This window comes from Ruditapes philippinarum, unplaced genomic scaffold (genome assembly GCF_026571515.1).
Source record: "Ruditapes philippinarum isolate M1 unplaced genomic scaffold, ASM2657151v2 ctg138_1_1_1_1, whole genome shotgun sequence".
In the NCBI taxonomy this organism is placed as follows: domain Eukaryota; kingdom Metazoa; phylum Mollusca; class Bivalvia; order Venerida; family Veneridae; genus Ruditapes; species Ruditapes philippinarum.
In genome coordinates this window covers 194342-208058 of record NW_026854192.1, presented here as the reverse complement: position 1 = coordinate 208058, position 13717 = coordinate 194342, and the positions used below count along the sequence as shown (strand labels likewise).

The following is a 13717-nucleotide window of genomic DNA, read 5'->3' as shown; positions in this document are numbered from 1 at the left end:
TATCTGTTGTATTCTATAAAAACGTATTGGTGTACATAGAGTTTTCAAAAAGATCGTTGTGATTATTCATATTTTCTTTTCAGAAAAGGTAATTTTTGCACACAAAAAATACTTTGTGTACATACGCCAGATATTTCTTAAAGACGAACGGCAAATTATATGGCAATCAGAGACATATTTTGAAACAGAATTGTTACAAAATAATATGTTTCATATATGTATAACATCTCTTGTAAAATTGTACGAGAATGGGCGTAATCTTCTTCGTATTTTGGAAGATATCTATATGGTAACATATGACAGTTAAAGAAGTTCATTGTCGTACAAACTTCTTCATGTTTGTGTAAATGAGATAAATAACATATTTTAACGTGATCAAGTACATATATTTTCTGTAAAGCAATTTAATGACGAATAGAAATCTAACCTCAAAAAGAACTAAAGAGTGCCTACACTTCCAACAGTTTCCAGTTAAATAAAAATAACTATCTATTATATAAGTAATGTAAATTATCTGATAATTAGGTGTATTATATAAATAACACATGGGTTAGCGGGTAGCAGTAAAAATATCAATCCGAGGACTGTTACCCGAGGCGTTAGTCGAGGGAAACAGTATTTTTACTAGGAATAATATTTTTATCATTACCCCTCACTTCTCACTTTTTTCGTAATGTTAATTTCCCATAGGCCTCTGGGAGTTATTCTTACTGTTAATGCAAGTGTACCACTTGACTAAGAATTTTGTACTGTTACATTGGTAACAGTATCTTTTAACAGAACAGAAAAAATGGTCACGTGGTCTATTTCTAAATAAAATGGCCGTCATTTCTTTCTCGATTTATTCTTATTTTCAAAGTTCTTAACGATTGATATTACCAGAGTAACTATTACACCCTTACAATTTAGTTGTTTGCACCCTGAAGTGCTTTTCGTGTATAAAATATCTTTTTTGTTGAATAGTCAAAAAGTAAACATCGTTTTCAACGGAAGAGGTTGCAACGTGAATTATGTGTCAAACTGGAACATGCAGACGATTAAAGCATGCAACAAAGGATTATTTAACCATTTGAATCAGTGAAACGTCACAGATATGGTGGACTGACATAGGATATCATCGTTATTTTGTAAATGCACTTTGTCAGAATATTCTGAACGCAGAAGATCAGATTTCACAGATCATAACCGAATAAATGGGTAAGTGTTTTGTTTTTTAAATAAAACACAGCTTATTGTATGTTCATGACTGGTAGATATCGTCACTTGCTTAACGAAGAAAAGAAAAAAAATGAAGTAGGCCTACAGTACGCTCAAAGCTTAAAAGATAACGACAGTTTAGTTATTGTTACTCTTGGTTTATTTTTGATCCAGTTAGATTTAGTTGACAATTTCAGATCATCACAGTATTTGTTCGGGTAATAAAAAATTACACATGGGTTTGTGAGTAACATTAAAAGTATCATCCCTCGCTGCGATGGACCCACCGCTTCTGTGAAAGCTATGCCTTTTCCATTAACAGTAAGAATAACTCCGAGAGGCCTATGGGAAATTAACATTACGAAAAATGTTAGGGGTAATAAAATAAAATGTTAATTGTCAGTTGCTAGAAAATGCGAAGTACTCAGACATACCCAATTATCATCTGGCATTTTAAGTGGTTGTTAAAGTACTTAAAAACTTCCAACAGTTTACAGTTAATACAAGGGATGTACAATGGTTCGTAGCATAATCAACTAAATAACTAACTAACTAACTAACTAACTAACTAACTAACTAAAGAACGAACGAACTTAGCTCAGTTCAGCTCAGCTCAGTCGAGCAGAGCAGACTGAGCTGAGCTGAGATAAACTGACCTTAGCAGGGCAGAGCTGAGATTTGATGAGCAGAGCAGAGAAGAGCAGAGGTGAGTAACTGACCGACCGACAGACCGACCGACTCACCGACTAACTAACTTACTACGAGGTTTATAGATGAACGGTTTTTATCTGTTATTGAAATGGAAAAGGCTATGCAGTTTTAAAGAACTTGCGATAACCACCTTATATGTCAGATAATTATTAGCAGGAGTTATTCGGATTGAAGACGATCTTGTAAACTATCTTTATTGTACTTATATCATTATTAAAGAAAAAGATGTTTTTAGACAGTTTGATTTCCTGTCAAACAATACAAACTAGTACATATGTAATTGTAACCTGTCTTATGCCTCAGACAATTGATGTCATTTTTTTTGCCGCAGATGAAAAGCTTCCATACAACATAAAGATATTTCCCCGTCCTAACTAGCTTCTTGATACCGCCCCCGTGGTCGAGGGGTTAGAGTCGATGACTTCTAATCCAGTTACCTCTCTGGCGTGGGTTTGATCCCCGAAGATGATTTGGTAGTTTAGCGCGGAGGAAGGTAGTGTAGTACTTGTGTAACTCTCCAGGAACGATGGTTTTGAACTACCCGCCTATATGACTGAAATACTGTCGGGAAAAGGCGTAAAATGAAACAAACAAACTATCTTCAAAATAAATTTGCTTACATAAACAATATACAATTAATATACAAAGTATTTTAATAAAATTCAACTGTAGTCAATATATAGTATTAAAATGTGTTACTTAATTTAGTTGATGGCATAAACAATGAAATATGATAAACAAGATCAACAAGGAAAGGCGGCGTTCAATGAACCCCCAAACCATATTTCCTATCGACCTCACGTGCATCATTTCTAAGTCCACATTTGTTGATCTTGTTTATCATATTTTGTGTCCGTTCCTTTGTGGTCGTTATTTCGTTAAAAAATATCACTATAGAAAATCTGACCTGTAAATATCTATTGTTTTAAAAGAAGTATAAACATTCGCAACTTTACAACTGATAATTGACTGAAAAAGTGCTTATATTTGATACGTGAAGCACGTGAAGTGTGAACTTCGATCAGAGAATTTCTAACTTGATATCTTAAAATGCTTCCATGATGATGGAAATGGTCAGATGTACTAAACGCAAATATAAAGATATGAGTATAAGATATGGTATAAAAGAACTATTGTTCTGTTATTGTTGTGAATGTTTGTGGGCAAATAATGCGTCTGGGAAACCTACCGCACATAATGCATTAGAATAAATCAAAACAGCAGTTGCTTGGTTGATCATTTTCTGAATGAATTTATCTTTGAATATGACAATTATTTTAAATAACAAATAATACTAGTATTTCCTCCCTTAAAAGAAAGATCTCATATCGATAAGTAATATGACGAATGAAGCATTTTAAAGTTTTTATTTATGCTACAATTTTGTTATTATATAAAAGTAATCAAGCATTTTGCAAAAAGAGCAACCATTTCACATTGAACAAAATCTACAACTTGAGTTCATGAATACTCGAGGCAAATGGTGTACAACTGATGTACGACTTCTAATGCAAAGTCAGCGAATAGTGAATCAGTAAATACAAGTAAATGTATACACGCGGAGAAATGATATTGCAGGTAATTAACACAAATGTCCGATTTTTTTTAAATTGAATGTATTGATGATAAAAGGATAGTGTTTAGATAAGTCATACAGCAGACATAACACTAATGGAATCAATAATTACTGTATTGGAAACGGCCTTTTTCTTTATTTCTTTCTTTATTTCTTTTTTTTGTATCGCAATTTAAAATAAGTATTTTTTCATCAAACTGTCAAATAGATACTGTGAAATTTATTTCTTTTTCAGCTCTTTAGAGACTTTGTTCAAAGTGTGCTTGGAAAAAGAAAGTAGAACACTAAAAGTAATGTCTAGAAATATCCTTAGCCTAATACTACAGCTGTTCAATAGCATTAGATAAATATTTAATGAGTTCTCTTAATGCTATCTTAACCTGTGGAACATACCTAGAGAAGTTGTTAGATATTGCAATTCGGTAATGAGGGTTTTACTGAAGCATTAATTATATAGAGCCTATATGCACCCTTTGATGAAACACAAGTAACATTAAGTCATCTATATTGTCTCAAATATTATGACAGTTTGAAATACATATATTTCATGTGATTAAAATGAATACATTGATTGATGTCATTATTACAAAACACTGTTTATTTCGTAAAAACAAACAAAAATAGTCGATCTAATTTTTCTTCTTTGTAACTTATATTTTGTTTGCTTTGCCAAATTTTAAAAAATTTTGTTAAACAGTCTCAGAAAAAATGTTCGTATTATTTATGGAATCAACTATTAAAATTCGTGAATAGATTTGTGATATTGTCTAAACGACTATTGTACGAATTAGTCATAACTCGTTTCCTACATTAACTTGTAAAGCGGAAACGTTTCACTTTTAATAATTTGTAGCTTCTATATTTAATTGTAAACAAACTGAAATGTTTCATATTTATGCAACCGACTAAGACTAAACAAACCAAGATAGCTTTTCAAATAACGCTGGCAATGCGAATTTAGATTTAACTGGTTACAGACTAGTCTATGCATAATGTGTTTGCATTGTTTATCAAAAAGAGCACTAGGAAGTTCCTTGTATTGTTGACAATAAAGTGTTTGGTTGTGCACCTTTTTCTAAGCGATTTCAACGGATCATGAATATTGTTAAATTAATCATAAAATACATGAATATGCTTCCTGCTGCGATATTAAGCGTCATAAATTTATATCCAATCGTTATTTAGTCTAGCCCATCTTTTTACATTTTTAAAATACATGGATTATTTTTATTGTTGAACCATATGCCGCTTTTTTAAGAATGACGTGAAAGTGTCACACAAAATTTCTATAATTATTTTCGTATGAACACTTGTGAAGATATCGTTTAATTTTGAGCAGCATATACATTTTTATTTGATTTTACATGTTACATTCTACTTGATAAGGCGATAGAAATTATTAAATTTAGCTTTATTAAATACTGCCGTTAATACAGTTTCAATATATTAAGATTAGTCGTCTGTTATTTTAATTTGATAACATTGTTTGAATTAAATATTAAATGTGTAATATAAATGGTGTTCGGATTGCCTGTTAAACTAGGGTACATGTCCTATGAGTTTTCAACCGGCGACATTATTATGAATCATGTTCTTACATTTCAAATAATCACATTAAGAAATTAACCACAGGTTTTAAACAGTCAATTCTAGAATTTATTTATTTGTTATTCTTTGTCTGTTTATGATTTACAATAAACATGATATGAAGAAATCAACGAAGCGGTGAGATTATTTTCATTTTGATTAATTATCTTTTTACAAGATGATGACATTCAATTTGTAAAATAGAAACCTTATGCTTGTTATTTTGAAGGAATGAACTATTTCGGTGTGCCTTTGAGAAAGCCTCGAAGTCCATGGTGTATAGAAAATGTTGTATAAGTAACCTTGGAACATAAACATGGAAACAAAAATAAAGTAGTACAAAGCAGTAGCAAACATTAAGTTTGACATCTCAGCAGAGAACAAAATAAAATTTAAAGTGAACCTCGCATTTTTCTATTCATCCTGTTCGTAATATACTGCATATTATAACGTATCTTTTTATTTCATTATTAACTGACTTTTTTATCTGTGTAAATTTTAGACATGTACAATATTCCCTTTCATGATTACAGAAGCACATTGTGATTTTTTCAATCAATTAATTTAATATATTTTATCAAGGGTCCATATAAGTCGATATGTTTGTTTGTTTGGTTTGGTTTTACGGCGCACCGACACTGTTGAAAGCATATGGCGCCGAACCAGGAAAGATGATTTGGTTAATATATGGGGCAACAACAGGGTTCAAAACCACCTCACTAGAGCTAAGAGGTATATAGACTGCAATTTTTTGAACGTATATAGTCGCCCCTCATGATCATACAGAGATAAACGATGGCTATAATATCCTACTGCTTCAACCTGTAAAGGCAACCCCTCATCCACAAGGGGAAGGTCGAAATTATACAGATAAAATAAAATGTTGATTGCTTTGCAATATCATCAAATAGTGCTACCAATAATTAACCTTAGTCCGATACATGTGTTGTGTTTATATTTCAAACAATTTGGATTAGATAATAATTTTAACTCACAACAATAAGGTTAGTAATTGCATATATTTGATGTGCTTTTGTAATCAAACAAACAATCTCAATTTATTATTTATTATTTAGAATACACTATGCTCATTCGTTTGAAGTATTACTTCAAGAGAGTATTTATAAATCAATCAATTCACATGTTACATATTTTGTTTTAGTTTGTTACTGAAACAGATTCTGTAGATTAATTACTGTCTTTTAAGAGATTATTCCCCTTACCAAAAAAAGGGCTCTCTGGTGAACATTGCGGCAAGTTTGCCGCAAACATTGCGGTGAGTTTGCGGCAAACTGCTTTCAGCAATTATTTACCATGCAAATGAGGTTTGCGGCAAATTTGCCGCAACTCATGAGGTTAGCGGCAAACTTGCCGCAAACTATAGGGGGAGGTAGCTTCTGTTTGCGGCAAATTTACCGCAAACCTCATTTGCATGGTAAAAGTTTGCAGATGTTCGCCAAAAGTTTGCGGCAAATTTGCAGCAAACTTCATTTGCATAATAAGTTTGCGGATGTTCGCCAGAAGCTTTTGGTAACACTGCGGCAAACTTCATTTGCATAATTGCCAGTTTCAGCAAATATGTTATGGCGATATTTTTGGCAAACATTTTGGTAAAGTTCTGGCGAACAATTTTTTTCAAACATTGGAATAATAAAAACTAGCTGAATTATAAGAAAACAAATACATATTGGTTTAACACATTTTTTCAATAGAAAATAAAAGAAATATTACAAACATATCAGTAGAATAAAATGAAATTTGATAAATTTGTAAAATAAAGAAATTAATTCCCAAAAAGAGATAAATTTTACACACATTTTATTAGCAACTGATTCTATACATATTTGACTTTCATAAATTTCCACTCTTTAGTTATGATGCTATCATGAATTGTTCATATTACTTAATAATCAATTAAAACAAGAGCCGGTTGAACCTGGGTGATCCTAGATACAGAAAAGTATATCTTTTGAAGTTTCAGGGTTATGTCCCAAACAAAGTTCAAAGTGTGATAATTCCAAAATAGTTGTAAAATCCCACTTTAAATAACGACGTTATGGGCCGTACACATTTTTGCTTCAAGGTCATGCTGTGACCTAGACCTTCAAGGTAATGACCCAAATGTTGCATGTGACATATCGTCTCAATATGGTGATTATTTCGGTGAAATAGTTGTAAAATCCGACTTCAAATAACGAATTTATGGGCCAGACACGATTTTGCTTCAATGTCATGTTGCGTCCTTGACCTTCAAGGTATTGACCCAAATGGTGTGTGCGACACATCGTCTCAATATGGTGATCATTTCTGTGAAATAGTTGTAAAATCCGACATCAAATAACCAAGTTATGGGCCGGCACAATTTTTGTTTAAGGTCATGCTGTGACCTTGACCTTCAAGGTAACGACCCAAATGCTGCGCAAGACACATCCTCTCAATATGGTGATCATTACTTTTAAATAGCTTTAAAATCCGACTTCAAATAACAAAGTTATGGGCAGGACATGATTTTGTTCAAGGTCATGGTGTGACCTTGACCTTCAAGGTAGCGACCCAAATGTTGCGGGCGACAGGTCGTCTCAATATGGTGAGCATTTCTGTGAAATAGTTTTAAAATCCAACTTGAAATAACAAAGTTATGGGCTGGACACGAATTCAGGTTCGTATGTACGTACAGACGGACGGACAGACAACCCAATGACTATATGGTCCGCCGAAATTTTTCGGGGAGCATATAAACAATGTTTGACAATAGCTATTATTCAGCACATGTTGCAGTATTTCTTAGCACCATAAATGGGAAATATAATATTGTTGTAAAAGCTAAATATCAGAAAAGTTACAGTTTGAAAACTTCTATCTGGTCAAAAAGTTTCATTCAAACATGAACTGGCATGGAATAACATACATACTTCGACATCCACTTAGACAAATCACTATTAATAACAATAAATACTAACAATAGCGTTATGTGTTATGCAAAAACAGACTAGACCAATAATGGCTTTCAAAATTGTAAAAATGAATCTCAAAAATATATTTTGGTCTTAAACAAACAACATATTTCATGGACATAATACCTTCAGATCTAAACTCATATGTCATATAACATTATGATTGTGAGCAAAACAATATCTGACACATACAATTATGGCTTTCAAAATTGTTAAAATTAATCACAACAATATATTTGGGTCTTATACAAACAACGAATTTCATAGACATAATTTTTTGTTTGCTTGTTTTGGGTTTTTACGTCACATCAACACAGTAAAGGTCATATCGTGACGTTCAGGTGCCCTTCCTTGCATTATTTCAGGCACGAACGGGTATCTGAGTAGAACCACTGACGTTCAGTTAACCTAGCTGGATAGCTTCCTCACAAGAAAGAATCCAAAGTCCCTGTCGGGATTCCAACCCACAGCGGTGAGGGGCAAGTGGTTTGAAGTCAATGACCTTAACCACTCGGCCACGGACGCCCCTCATAGACATAATAACTAAAGATTTAAACTAAATGTCTTTAGTCATGTCATATAACAATTGCAAGCAAAACAAAAACAAACTAGAGCAATAATGGCTTTCAAAATTGTAAAAATGAATCTTAACAATATTTTTGGGTCTTATACAAATATAGACATAACTATTAAAGATTAAAACTAAATGTCTTTAGCCATGTAATATAATGATTGCAAGCAAAACAAAAACTGACTAGAACAATAATGGCTTTCAAATTTGTAAAAATGAATCTTAACAATATATTTGGGTCTTATACAAACATAAACATAATAACTTAAGAATAAAACTAAATGTCTTTAGTCATGTCATATAACGATTGCAAGCAAAACAAAAACTGACTAGACAATATCGTAAGTTTGCATGAAATTGGCTTGGCAATTTATGAGATGTTGTTTAAAGATCAAGTTTACGGACGAAAGATAGACAAAAGCTCGCAATGTCACTTTGTTAGCTAAAAACGCACTACTTTACTCTTTCACTCTTCCAAGTTTCAGTGCCCTGGCCATTGTGTGTATTTTGGTGTTGACTGCTTTGGTGACTAAGCTTCTCTCCATTTTTAGTTTATTGGTGCAGTACACTGAAAAAAACAAGGTTTATTTTTCATTTCCATGTAACCATGTTTATACTGGATAAAACTAGAACTATCACTGAAGGTGAATGATACCCCAAAACCCCACTTTGAAGTAAAGTGGCAGTAATCTATTAGTAAAGCCCACCTACAAATGAAGAAAATAAACACCAAAGGCAATTATTATTTATTGCTGGCTTGATTTTGATCTGTTGGGATGAACATGTATTTGCATTGCAAAACCTAGATTTATTTACAAATGACAAGTGGCTCATACATTATAAGTTTATCTAACTTAGTTAAGAAATCAAGGTATCATGTTAAACAAGAAACATGGCAATACCACGAAACCAGGTTTTCAATTATCACCATTGTAGATAAATATGTTGTAGTTGAAATACAAGAAACAAATTGTAACTATGTGCAATGTAAATCATGAATAATGTAAGAGGAATTGCACACAGATGAAGAATTCACTATATATTCTGTATAAGGAAAAAAACAAAGGGCCATAATTAAGTAAAAAATTATCCAATCACAAAACCCCGACAATATGCGCCAGGACACTTGATGACAAAGCTTCTGTAAAAGTTTGAACAAAATCCATTGAGAAATGTAGGAGGAGTTGCACACAGAAGAAATTGTTCACTATATATTCTATATAAGGAAAAAAAAACAAAGGGCCATAATTAGGTCAAACATTATCCAATCACAAAACCCCGACAATATGGGCCAGGGCACTTGATGACAAAGGTTCTGTGAAAGTTTGGTCAAAACATGTTGAGAAATGTAGGAGGAATTGCATACCGAAGAAATTGTTCACTATATATTCTGTTTAAGGAAAAAAACAAAGGGCCATAATTAGGTCAAATATTATCCAATCACAAAACCCCGACAATATGCGCCAGGGCACTTGATGACAAAGGTTCTGTGAAAGTTTGGTCAAAATCTGTTGAGAAATATAGGGAGGAGTTGCGCACAGAAGAAATTGTTTACGCCCACCCGCCCGTCCGCCGACATACCTCAATCTAATAACCAGTTTTTTCCTTCGGAAAATCTGGTTAAAACTGTACAATATATTTACTCTAGAAAACCATCTATATGGTAACCGTGACATAGAAATCTGTAAATCTGTAAGGGATCTTAGATTTTGTATAGAAATTTGAACAAGTTAAAATCATGTAAACAGGATTTTCAATGTTAATGTCACTGTGACCTTGGAGCCAGCCATGCGGAACATGCGTTTTGCACGTCATCTTGATGTGGTAAACATTTGTCTGAAGTTTCATCAAAATTCTTCGAAGGGTTGAAGAGTTACAGAGCGGACAGGATTTTCAATGTTAATGTCACTGTGACCTTGACCTTGGAGCCAGCCATGCGGAACATGCGTTCTGCACGTCATCTTGATGTGGTAAACATTTGTCTGAAGTTTCATCAAAATTCTTCAAAGGGTTGAAGAGTTACAGAGCGGACACAATTTCGTTTGACGCCCGCCCGCCCATCCGCCCAGCCGCCCATCCGCCCGCCATACCCCAATCTAATAACCAGGATTTTCAAAATTGAAAACCTGGTTAAAAAACACCAAAATAACAAACAAGAGCGATCAGTGATCACATGTGTCGCCTCATGATGGCCAATTTCATGTTGGGACAAGTTTTGTGACAGACAGACAGTGCACAACTAGACTTGGTACTGATCATTCCTTTAAAGTTTGGATGAAATTGCACCAGTAGTTTTTGAGGAGTAGTCCGGACAAGCTTTTATGTATCTGGCAACACACAGAAAAAAACCCACCTTTTCATCAAACTTGCCAAAATATCATTCAACCGGAAAACCTGTGCAATATGTGCCAGGACTTGAGCAACAGATCAATCCTGTAAAGTTTCATTGAAATTGCATTTGTGGTATAAGAGATGTAGTCCGGACAAACTTAAAAAAAGGGCCATACCTCTGACAAAAATCATTGAACCGGAAAATGCTGACAATATGCACAACTAGACTTGGTACTGATCATTCCTGTAAAGTTTGGATGAAATTGCACCAGTAGTTTATGAGGAGTAGTCAGGACAAGTTTTTGTGTATCTGGCAACACACAGAAAAAAAACACCTTTTTATCAAAGGGCCATAAGTCGGCCAAAAATCATTCAACCGGAAAACCCATGAAACATGCACAAGGACTTAAGCTACAGATCAACCCTGTAAAGTTTCATTGAAATTGCATTAGTGGTATAAGAGAAGTAGTCAAGACAAACTTTAAAAATAAAAATTATAAAAGGGCCATACCTCTGACAAAAATCATTGAACCGGAAAATGCTGACAAAATGCACAACTAGACTTGGTACTGATCATTCCTGTAAAGTTTGGATGAAAATGCACCAATAGTTTATGAGGAGTAGTCCGGACAAGTTTTGTGACGGAAGGACAGATAGACAAGACGACGGAGAAATGATCCCTATATGTTACCACTACTCCGTAGAGGCGACATAAAAATGAACCATGCTGTGAACATGACAGCTAGGTCAGAACTCAAAGTTAAAACCAGGGTAATTCAAATAACCATTAGGATTTTTCTTCTTAATGCCACTGTTTGAAAGAACAATGTTGACTAACCAGTCTTACTTGTATGCAAAACTCACTTTTTCAATTATACATCAATAACAGTGGTTAAAATATACACAGATACTTTTCTGACAAATTCTAAATCATTACTGACATGATGACTGAGAAAAACTTGAAATGTGTCAATAAAACACGGATGCCCCCACACGCCACTGTTCTGTCAATCTTATGACTCTAGGTCAAATAGTTTTTGGACTACATGTGCCACAAGTTGAAAACTAAAAATCAACAAAGGGCCATTATTCTGTTAAATTTGGTTGCAGCAAAAATTCCTTCCTTTACTACCATCTACACATTAAGTTTGTTAGTCCCTGGAAGTTTAAGCAAAATCTGCCATCCGGTTTAAGAGGAGTTGCGTTCACAAGATTTTGGGACAGACTGACAAGTGCCACTCTATATGCTCCCACATTGTGGGGGGATAAAAATAATCTTATTTTACTTACATGTTAAACTGTCAAATCCTCTTTTGTGCCAGGCAGTATCTACTGCACTGGATATACCACTGCGGGTTTTACAGGGAAATTTCGGGGAAAGTCTTAATCTGCTGTGAGGTTTTTTAAGATGTGGACCACTTCTGATTTGTTTTCAACCTAAGACTGTCTGTGAGAACTGTAATTGTAAAAATATATTTCAAAAATATTTTCTGTATTTTAAAATTCATCTTTAAACGTAATATTGACAAATATTGAAGATTGAACACCAATGAATTGACAATAACATATTTATAATTAATGTAACACAATGTTCACACAGTTACTAGAATAAGTTATGTTAATTATTAATGCTAATTGCACGACTTTTTCCTGACCAATTTTAGTAATCACTTTTATGAAATAATTCGGACTGCATATCGATTATTCATCACATGAAGTTACATCAAATTGTTTCTATTGTAGACGACCCCAAATAGCATTACAAAATTATCAAAGTATTATCATTTAATTGCTACACCATGATTATAAATATATATAAAAAAAACTCATAGATTTCAACTTACAGTTTAATAGGCATTTTTGTTTGATGTATTGTTGAGGATTGTTAATCACAATTGTGTAAATCTGACCATTCACTGTCATTTGTAACTGTAGCATCTGACTGATGAATAGACCTTGAATAAAAAAAAAATACATATGTACAAACAGTATATGGAGAGATATTCATATATTGAAGCAACTGACATAACACAAACAGTTCAACAACACCAGTCAGTTTTGCTGACATTAAAGTAACATTATGAAAGCCAAGTACGTATCTGCCCCGGGACTGATAACCGGAGTATATATATAGCGACGAAATAAATTACTAACAATAATTAAATGCTACTTAAGGGGAAGTATTCCCCGGGAAGAGGGTTTTCTTCGGGGGCCATCATGCTTTAAAAATGGGGCTTGGCAATGTTTTGGGGGTAGTGTCTTAGTAAGCATAAAAGGAATGATTTTTTTACTAACATTAAAGTAACATAATGAATGCCTAGTACGTATCTGCCCCGGGACTGATAACCGGAGTATATATATATCGGCGATATAATTATATGCATTAGGCTATATAATACGGAATGAACGATGAACTGAAACGATGTTAAAAGTATATATGTACAAGTTCATTCCGTCTGCTATTTCAAAACGGTATGATGAAATTATATGAGCAGTATCAATGTATAAGTTAATTCTGTTGGCTATTTTAATACGGAATGAACGATATAATGAAATGATATAAGCAGTATCAATGTATAACTTCATTCCGTCAGTTATTTTTTACGGAATGAATGATATACTGAAGTGATTTTAGCTGTCTAAATGTAGGAGTTCATTCCGTAGAGGATAATTATTATGTAAAAACCTGTTATGAACCCCTTGCTAGATGTTTGTTCTTTCACAGCTAACTACGCAAGCGCATGGTAGGTAAATATTTTATTTTTTTGCGCATGCGGGTGTGATATTTTT

The 13717-nt window shown here is 33.5% G+C and overlaps 1 long non-coding RNA gene across 1 annotated transcript; it reads right to left on the bottom strand.

The window, feature by feature from the left end:
* Positions 1–6758: 6758 nt before the first annotated feature.
* Positions 6759–12377, bottom strand: LOC132739368 (uncharacterized). Its single transcript, XR_009626990.1, has 2 exons — positions 12218–12377; positions 6759–9164 (listed from the first exon to the last, which is right to left on the bottom strand). It is a non-coding gene; the product is annotated as an uncharacterized LOC132739368 (long non-coding RNA).
* Between the last annotated feature and the right edge of the window lie 1340 nt (positions 12378–13717).